Source organism: Quercus robur, chromosome 1 (assembly GCF_932294415.1).
Source record: "Quercus robur chromosome 1, dhQueRobu3.1, whole genome shotgun sequence".
NCBI lineage: Eukaryota > Viridiplantae > Streptophyta > Magnoliopsida > Fagales > Fagaceae > Quercus > Quercus robur.
Window position 1 is genome coordinate 16217992 of NC_065534.1, and position 10815 is coordinate 16228806.

A 10815-nucleotide genomic window follows, 5' to 3' on the forward strand; every position below is an offset into this window, starting at 1 on the left:
TTTAATGGTCATTCATGTGATTTTTCTTTCCATAAAAGATAACAAAAGTTAATTCTAGAGGTCAGTTTAGTGGATATTGAAACCTCATGGAGTTATGAGGAAGAATTGAAATCCTAGGAAGGGTATTTAACCTTAGATAGTGTTGTTGCATTTAGGCATTCGTTTTATTTGTATTAGACTTAGTATTGGAATTGTAACATTTTGACGTCGAAGCTAGTGTGGTTCACTTAGAAGGTCGTGGGCTGAATGGACCACCAGCCCATAAAAGGCTTGACTTCGGAAGACATTAGAGCTATTATTTAGGGGGTGGCCTTGACCCACTGGCTTGTCCAGCCCAACCCAATAGGAAAAATAGACAAATGGTAGGAAAATAGTCCCCTTGGACCAGGGTGGACATAGTATTTTAGGGATTATATTTTGAGGAAATTATGTTTTTTAGGTTTGAAAAAAAGAAAAGAAAATGAGAAGTTTGATAACCTGGTCCGATTACTTTATTTTATCGAAATTTATTTATTCTTTGAACGAAATATATATATAATTCTCCTTGATCTTGTGGTTCTACGAGATTGGCTTAAGGAGATTTTAGACAAATGCCTTCTAAAAGTTATGAAAAGTTATTTAAATTTCCTATATTATTTGAGTCTTTTTTTTTTTTTTTACAAATTTAATCTCTTTATTTTATATTTTCATAAATGATTGAAAAAACATGCCATTATATTATTTTATCTCTATTAAACTTTGGTTTGCCCTCAAAATCTTGAAACTCTCTGTTTCTCAATTCTTTTTAGCAGTTTTGGATTTTATTTTTCTATTTTTTAGATAGGTAAATAGTGTGAGAGGGGGAAGTAAGGCTTGGACCACATACCATGATATTTGAATTTATTACATCCATTTTTTTAATAGAAAAAAAAATAGTTGTTCTTTTAACTTTTCTTGCTTTGGCCAAGACATTAATAAAGTCCTCTTCTTTTTATGGGTGGGTGTAGGTTGAAAAGATCTTATCAATTAGGCCTTATTATTAGAGATTTGAGGTTCAAACTTTACTTACATTAAAAGTTGATTGAATTTTTCTTATCCAAATAAATTAAACAAATTGACATCTTAACATGATAATAAAAAACAATTATTATAGAATCAACCTCATACACTGATCTCTAATAACCCGCACAAACCACAATTTACTGTTTTAAAACATTGATAATATCAAACCACGAGACAAGAAAAGTTTAGTCACAAAACAGAATGGAAAAGAAACATAACAAAAAATTTCAAGATTCAAGAATATTAGTAATATTTAAAAGTCAATTGAATTTTTCTTATCCGGATAAATTAAATAAATTAACATCTTAACATAATAATAAAGAATTATTATTATAAAATTAACCTCATACACTAATCTCTAAAAGCCCCACAAACCACAATTTACAGTTTCAAAACATTGAAAATATCAAACCACGAGGCAAGAAAAGTTTAGTCATAGACAAAAACGAAAAGAAACATATCAGGAATTTTTCAAGATTCAAGAATATTAGTAATAATTATGCAGACCAAGCAATCGACATATAAAAGTACTAGAAGTTTGAAAATTCTTACCAGGTCTTAAAACCCAATACACTTTCTTAAAGTTAGACTAAACATCAATTCACTCAAAATTCAAGGCGGTAAACCACACTTCACCAACCAGATCGTAGGTAACGAATTAAAACGGTTAGGAATATAATATTAATTAAAGGACAGTTAAGGGCACTATAAAGAAATTGTTTTATGTAAAATTTTTGATAAGTTTTATAGAGCTTAGAATCAATAAAATCAATATTTTTAGTTTAATTTATCACTTCAGTTATATTTTCAAATTTTTTTTTTTTTTTTTAACTGAATCTCTCGAAAACTCATTCTTAAAGCGCACTTTACTGTCTTTGTCAATATTTTCTTCAATTAAAATATATTTTAGTAGAAAAGTAAGAAGTTAGAGCCATAAAATTTTGATTTGGTTCTCTAACTTTGAAACAGATGCAAAATTTTCATAGAGGTGACTGATTGATTTGGTTTGGTTTGGTTTCCTCTCTCCCTCACTCACAACACATACACAATCGGTCTCTGTGTCTGAGCCCACACCACATATCTCAGCTCAGCTAACAAACCACTTTCAACTCCAACAATATATTTATTGCTCCCCAGTTTGCAAAACTGAGAAACTCTCTGAGATAGAGTTTCCACGTGTAGTTCAAAGGTGGCGAGTGGAAGACACGCGCGAGTGTGGGACATCGAAGCCGCCCCAGGTGTGGGAACCACCATAAAGGTTTTGTTTTTTTGTTTGATGAGGGGAATGGTGACCACACGATAATCGTAGAAAAGTCCAAATGAGTTGCGAAGCTCGAGGATAGACAGGACTTGAGACACGTTTCGACGGTCCAGGATAGCACGAATCTTGAAAATGATATAATTTCGTCAATTACGCAACTTATGACATCACTTCGACAGCGAGACACACTCTCACACACTCTGTTTGTGCGTCGAATCTCAGTTAGGAGGTGCAGTACAACTTTGTTTGACTTTTGTTGTGTGCTTCTTTGAATTTTTTTTTTTTTAGTGGGAAGCCCCTTTGTTTTCCTTTTATTTTCTAATCTCCCACAACTCTTTGATATTAATATTTGTTGCTGTAATTTGTGTTTTGTGTTTTGTATTTTGGGAAATGTTAATGGATGATGCCCTAGGAGCATTTACTTTTATGGGAAAATAAAATAAGTAATTAATATTTTGACAGTATTTTTTATTTTTTATAAAGATAGTGACAAAATTTTCTTAAAATGGTTTGTTAACAATTGGTCAGGGATGTATAAGATTTAAAGAAGACCTATCAGAAGTCAGTAAAGCCAAAGATTTCCTCAGATGCTAACTATCTTGCGAATCCTTCCATGATAAAGAAATCAGTTGAGACTAAAGATGAGTATAACATCGTTACTAACAATAAACCTGGTGAAAGTTCATTAAAAGATCTCCTGAAGCAATTATGCTAGCTTGGTACTATACTACTGTCACTCCAATGATTTAAAAGGTTTTAGGTTTACTTTGTCTTGAGCCCAATTCTCAATACTAATGGATACATTAAAGGCATTAGTTTAAAAAATACTTAGAAATTTTTTATGGCTTTTTATATTTCCTATAAAATTGGTATTAAAACTTTTTAAAAATTGTTTATTAACAAATATTTAAGAGCATCCGTTAATCGGACCCTTATTTTTATATAGTATACTTAGCGATTATTTTTGCTAGTAAGGTTTTTATGATAAATGATAATATTCAAACCCTAGAAGGACTTGATTTGGAATGGTTTGAGATTCTATACCGCTAAAAATCCATTTATAATAGAGTGATTAAGGCCATCATTCTAACGTAATCCTAATCTTTTTTTGGAGCTTAAAACCATTTTTGAATAAAATATATAATACCAAGTGTAAACAAAATTATAATTTTAAAATTCATAACAGGAAATATCATTAGTAAAAGAAAATATATATACATATCAAACTTTTAACTTTGAATTTTTTGTATATTTTTATTTTCTCTTTATTTTTTTATTTTATTTTTCTCTTTATTAGTTATACGCGAACATATAGATAAATTTGTTAAAGAAAAATTGAACTTCCAATCATTTGATGAAAACTACTAAAATGATACTAAAGTTATGGAGCCAAATGCAATTTACCCTATGACACTTTAAAATGATATTAAAGTCATGTCTCATATTTTCTGACTCAGAATCAAAGTGATGTTTTAATATATGTTCTAATATGGCATTGGAGTCAGGCTTTTGGCTTCCATTAATCCATATATTTAATCACTAGAGATTAGGTTATTTCTTTAATCACTAATGCTAGTCACTCTACTATCTCATCCTAGTGTGTGTGTATATATATATATATATCATATCATGGACAATGTCATGGTTCTATCCCCATTGACGACATCTATTTTGCATGCTCAACCTAATTTATCCTTACTTTGGACAAACTTCTATACAATCTCATACGCATCTTTCTCAAAAACAATATTTTTGACAAGACAATCCTAGTGATTTTAACTACATTTAATGGACATATGCAACCTTCTTCTATGGAAAGCTCTCAAATTTTCCTTTGACCAAGTGTCCTCTTTCATCTTAGTTGAGTATTATGGGTCAAGTTAATCGACAGTCTCCTCCACGGTTTTAAAAACCGGTATATCAATGAATCATTTTTGGTCTTGGTTTTCAAATTTTTCCGATTTTTGACCAGTTTTAATTTAGGGTTATTACCAGATCGAAATGGTGCCTAGTTTTCATTGAACTGGCCAGTCCAACCTAGTTTTTAAAACCTTGATCTCATCTATTGACTTTTTATTTTTGGTCATGCATCTTTATCAGCTTCAAGCTACAGTAGTCAAACTAAGTGCACTAAAGCTCAACATTCAAGCCTCAATCATCATGCACGTGGCTTTTGCTTCATTCTATCATATGCAGAACTCCATTTAATTTAGTCCAAATTGGTTCATTCCACATCCAATTTGGCTACACTTTCCTTCAATGTCTTATACAATTTCAAAACTAAAGTTGTTTTTGAGTTTCCTCCTCAAGTTGGAGGGGGTGTTAAAGATATCAATGTCTAATCCTACTTAAGGCCCATGCTTGTTGTATAACTAATGCAAATGTTTATTGTAATCCTAACCTACTTGGAGTGCAAACAAAGTAATCTTATCCTACTTGAAATGAAAGTAAAATAATGTAATCCTAAGTTAGTCTATGAATTAGCCTACTATAAATATTCTTCAATAAATTCATTGTAATACACATGGTTTAATATTAAAGTTTTAGCCATTAAATATTTTTTGGTGTGGATGTAAGCCTTTAAGATCAAACCATGTTCATTTCTTATGTTTTGCTCTTTCTTTTTCTTTCTCTCGATGACATCTTTAATCATTTTCATATTTTCTCATACGCTCTATCATGATATCAAACTTATGGTTTAAACCTATTGTGAACACAAATTTATAATAGTTCTAGCTGATAAGTGTTGTCTCACACATATACACACAAGTAGTGCTATTATGTATTTTACCTTTCTCCTCCTTTTTTTTAACGAGATTCTAACTTTGCAGGTGTATATTCTACGAGTATCAGAAAAGATGTATAAACCAATTCGAACTAGTTAATAGTTATAACTTATTAGAAAGATACTCTAAAAAAACAAAAACCTATTACATAGATAGATTGAAAAACAGGGATATAAGTGCAAAAGGAAAGTTGGCAAATTGCCCGACGTTGCTTCACATGCTATTAATACTTTTTAGTTATTAACTTATTATAATATAAAACGGAAAACGATTACAGCCTGCAAAATTTTCTAGCTTGGTTGCCAACCGTTGAGAAATGAAAACAACATTAGTATGCATCTTTGTGCCCAAGAGTCAATGCAAACGACACTCGTCTCTTTGTTCTTTATTTACAACTTTATAAATATAAAGTCCATATCTATAATATAATCTTGATGGAGATATAAATTGGGGGGCCCTATATGTTTTTTAATGTGAAGATTCCACGAGCAAGATAAAATGCATAAAATAAAAACGATTCATTTCAAAGAAAGCTCAATTAAGTTTATTAAAAAAATCATTACTTCTTTGTTAAACGTCAAACAAATAATTTTTCCAATCTTCTATAGATTATCTTCTACGGTATACCCTTTGCAAAGAGATTCATTTATAGGTTTTTCTTATTCATGCTTATAATTTATCTACCTATTTGCATGCGTATATATAATTTATTTCTTTACATACATCTCCAACAGTCTATATGTTTGGAACTATTGGAGAAAAGCATTGACAAAGAGATGCGAATACAACAACAGTGAGGAAAAAAAAAAAAAAAAAGACATTAAATATTGAGGAATAGACAGTCTTATTATATTAATCATGGAAAACAAGCCAACTATAATTGTTCATCTCAGTTCACTTCTATCACAATAACTAGCTGCCCTCTTGAACTTAAATGATTGGCTTCATGCACTGGACTAAACAATATTCAGTATTTTAATGGCTGAGCTTTACAGCAATTTGCAATGAAGCATCTATGAATAGTTAAAGCATGCGTGCCAGAAGTATTTTACAGTAAATCTCAAAACCATATGTAAGAAATTAAGATATCTGAAACAATATAATAATTAACAATAATAGTAAATACCTATATATATAGCCATAGAACAAATGAATTAATACTACTAAATTCAAGTACGTAATGTAGTTTATACTGCCACAATTGTCCAATGCAAGAGGTCTTTAAGATTGTACGGATTTCACTAGAGAATTGAAGAGTAAAAAAAATATGGTAATCAGTTCTCATTGCATCTGAAGCTATAAATCAATCCCCTAGAATGTTCTTGTCACTATAAAGTGACATCTTTCTATAAGTGACACAGTACACAAATACTTGAATTGCACTTAAAGTACATATATGATATATATTATTTGAGATCAATTTAGAAGATAAAAATTCAATCATTTAAATACTAAAGATTGAACGCATAAGAATACAACATATTTCATCATTTTGTACACGTGAATTTCAATGATTTAGGTTCTTAGACTCAGAAAATGTTCAATTCGTAACAGTTTTAAAACTATATATAAAACATTTATGCAGCTAAACTTTAAAGTTTAACCTGAAATCAATATCAAACTATTTAGTTTATAAATTAGCACAAAATTTTATTACTTATATACAAATTTTTATGGATAAGTAAATTATTATATATGGAATTTAAGATTTTATCTTCATTTTTGAGGTAATGGTAATGGTAATGTTCTTTCTTTTCTTTTTCAGTTCATTAAAACTCTTACCTCTGCATAATTTTTTTTATCATGGTTTTTCTTTTATAGGTTTTGACCTCCCGAACATTTATAAAATATAAAATATTTTCTTTCTATTTTGTAATAAAGCTTGACACATAAAGGAGACACTATTATAATGTACCAGTGCCAAATTATTTGACACAAAATTTTGACCTTATATCCAGTACTGAGAAATCAATAGTATATATTATAGGCTGGCAGGCCTAAAAAGAAGTATATCAATATTCATATCAATATTCATACCTTTTTCTGATGATATGAAAGACGATAATCAGTTTACATACCTTCGTGTACATATATTGTTTACTTTGCAGAAGACATATAGTGATTAAAGATTTTGATATATTTTTTGTCAAAATGATATACTTGAAAATCTTACATAAAAGGGGTAAAATGGAAAAGACAAAATTGCAATCATAGGGGGGAAAATATATACAAGTCAAAATGGTAAAAATAAAAAAGCATATTGTAGGATGGTGAAGTGAAGAGTAAGGGTAGAGCTTATGGATAAAAGTTACTACTTATTAGTTATTACCTTTATATATATGGATAATTTTGTGAACACAATTAAATATTTATCGATTTTTCCTAGCACAAATAGTAAGATAATATTTAATTTCAGAATGTTGAAATATCAAACAAATCAATTATCGAGGTGGCAAGTTGATATTGAATCATTGATAATTTAAAAAGTAGGATTAATAATAGGTTCAAACAAAAATCTGTAAAAACTCGTCAATTCTACTATCATAAATATGTTGTGAAATTTATTGTGTCTGTAATGTTGTTTTTGAATATCTCGAGAGTTCATATCTCCATATTCTGAAAAGTAGAAATACTAAAATACTAGCTAGCTACCTACAAGGCAAGCATTTGGAAAGTTACTTATCAAATTTGGTTAGTTGGAAAGAGAGATTCTTGCAACACCTGGACATATCCTATAATCTAAAAAAGTATTTTTCTGATATAAAATTTAAAATAAAATAAAAAATGATTTAGTGTAGTCTAGAACTGAAGAATATAAGAGAGTTTAAGGTCAGTACTGCAAAGAAGGTAAATTATTTACTAAATGTGTAGAGTGGAATATATGTATACATTTATAGAGTAATAGTAAGGAGAAGACTATTCTAAAATAGTTATGATCCATGAACCATTGCCATGGACCATATAGCTCGTCCTACACTGGATAAGACTGCTGGGACCCCTGTTCTTCTTAATTTATAGGGTTTACAATTTAACAAGGTACGGTACAGAATCAAAGTTAGGTGATTATATTTATATGTAATTATGTTGTTGAATATTTATATATAAAAATACTTATTGCCTGTTTGGATGGAGGGTGAAAGGAGGGAGAGTGGAGGGGAGTAGAGTAGAGTTAGCTAAAAATAAGCTAATTTTGTACTAAATCTATTCTATTCTACTCTACTCCCCCTCCCTCCCCCTCAATCCAAACGGACAATTATAGGAGTAGCATATATAGAGAATTTTCCTCATAAGATAACAATTTTCAGTGATTAATTATCTTCATCAGCTTCATGATTATTGATGTTACGTTATGGTAAACCAAAGTGTCAACCAAGTGAACCAACTGTTAAGAAAGAAACAAAAAAATGGAAATGATTAATAGCTTTGGTGGCACACATAAATGATATATATGTAATACGTATATGCCTGAAAATCTTACTCATCTAAAGGTCACAACCTATATACTTGCCCCCCAAGGAAATTAATTTATAACGACTTCTTTTACGTGCGCATGTAGAGAGAGATCGATATCTAGTAAATGCTTCTCACTTGAATAATAAAAAAATATGTTCATTTGAGGCTATTATTGAGTGATTCAAGTATCATTAATTTACAACAAGTATGAACGATTCAATTATGGAAAATATTAAAAATTATCAACAAACGTGTTGCCTTCAACAACTTGTTATTTCTTTGTAAATAATATCATTGTTGTGAATGAACTTAGCTATTTAAGAAAAATTATTATTTCACATAGATTTGTACACATCACTCACAAATATGAACATTATAGTCACTTTGTGAGTAATGTGTACGGAATATGAAAGTTGAGATATGAGATAATCATGGTCATTTTAGTAAAAGTGCTAGAGGATTAGCAAAGCAAAGGACCATTATCGTCCACATGGATTGCTAGCTATGCATTCATTGAAAGTGCATATATATTTTATGATTTGTATTATAGGCATGATGTGTATAAATCCTCTAATTCCCTTCCATTGTTAGATAGAGGAGTGACATGTGGTATTTAAAAAATTCAATAATTTTAAAAATTGTATGTAAATCACACAAGATAAAATAAATGTAATGTATCATAAATCTAATTAAAAACCAGAGAGAATCAAAGGATTTAAATCTATGTAACTCTCACTCGGTACATAAATAAAGAGTTTTGTGGCAAATGCAATGAGTAAATAGTTACCTAAAAAAAAACAATAGTTATCTAAAAGGTAGGGGATAAAAGGAAGTAGAAAAGAGTAGCATATTTATCCCATGTGGCATAACCCCATTAAATACTTGACTACACAAATACTTCTTGTCGTAAAAAAGAGAAGCAAATTAGGTGGGTGAATATGTTTTACGAGAACTTTGCATGTAAAAAGGTAGTTTAGGTCACAATTATGATTGCATTGTAAAGTATGTGTCATAGGTCAACGAGAAAGGTTTTATTCTAAACAATCATTTGATAGTGAGAGACATATTAATGAGCAACAACGCATGTGTTTTAGGCAGATGAAGAGAATAAGAATATCATGCTTCACGCAACATATCTTTGTTTCAATATCCTTGGTGATAATATTATGTTATTCTATTCCATGAACATCATCTTAAGCCGCCCTTAACATATATATACTTATATAACCAACGTGTGGTTCAATTTCATACTAGCCTTTCATTGGTTTTTGGGAAAAGAAAACCAACATCTTTAATACAAATTATACAATCCCAAAAATATATATATAGGGCTATTACATAGGCTCCTACATCAGTACCAATATCATCCATTCATCCCTAGATATATACTATATAAATTAAGAGATACCCGATTGTATTGAGGGTAGTCCTTCTTAATATTATAATGACCCATTAATTATCCAGAAAAATTAGATAAAGAAAAATAATAACATACTAATCAGACCAGGTTCAGTGATTGTTCTATGAAACTCATTTGTCTGTCTTTTTATCTCACATCACAGCCTTGGGCCTTGACTATAAACCCTACCATACAAGCCACTAGTTTAAGCATAAATGTAACACATAGTCACAAACTGAGGGACATATCTAAATTAAGAAATTAATTGTATACAAAGGCGACCAAATTTAAAAACATAGCTTGCTTGTTTTTTCATGGGAATTAGAAATTACTGGACTGTTCATACTGTGGTTGTTCGTGGTTGGTATGCAAACTATAGGTAGTGTATCACGTTGGCAATGACACAATCAAAGCTCATTAATGATGTTAAAATTGGTCGACCCCATCAAGTTGATTATATTGTAGTAGAGCAATCATATGTTTGACTTATTAAAATGAATAATGATTTAATGTTAGACGTAGAACCCTCTTACTCATCAATGTCGTTAGAATAGTCGCATTTTTATTTTAATTGGTAACTATCATTTCATGGATTTATACATTTGTTTTTTCTTCTAATTATTATATAAAACTTTGTCACTTCATGTCTATCATAATAACTATTCCCAAGCACGAAATTAGGTTATTCATTGATAAAAACATGTTTGTGGCATGAAATTTTTTTAGGGTTTATAAACATAGATTTAGATTGAGTATATGGTACAATGGCCTAGTCATCTAGAATTAGCTCATAGGGGGCGCAGTCAAACTGAGTGGTAGTTGAAAGAGATGTATGAGCTCTGGTATCTAATCTACCCTAGTCTGAGTAGTAGTAT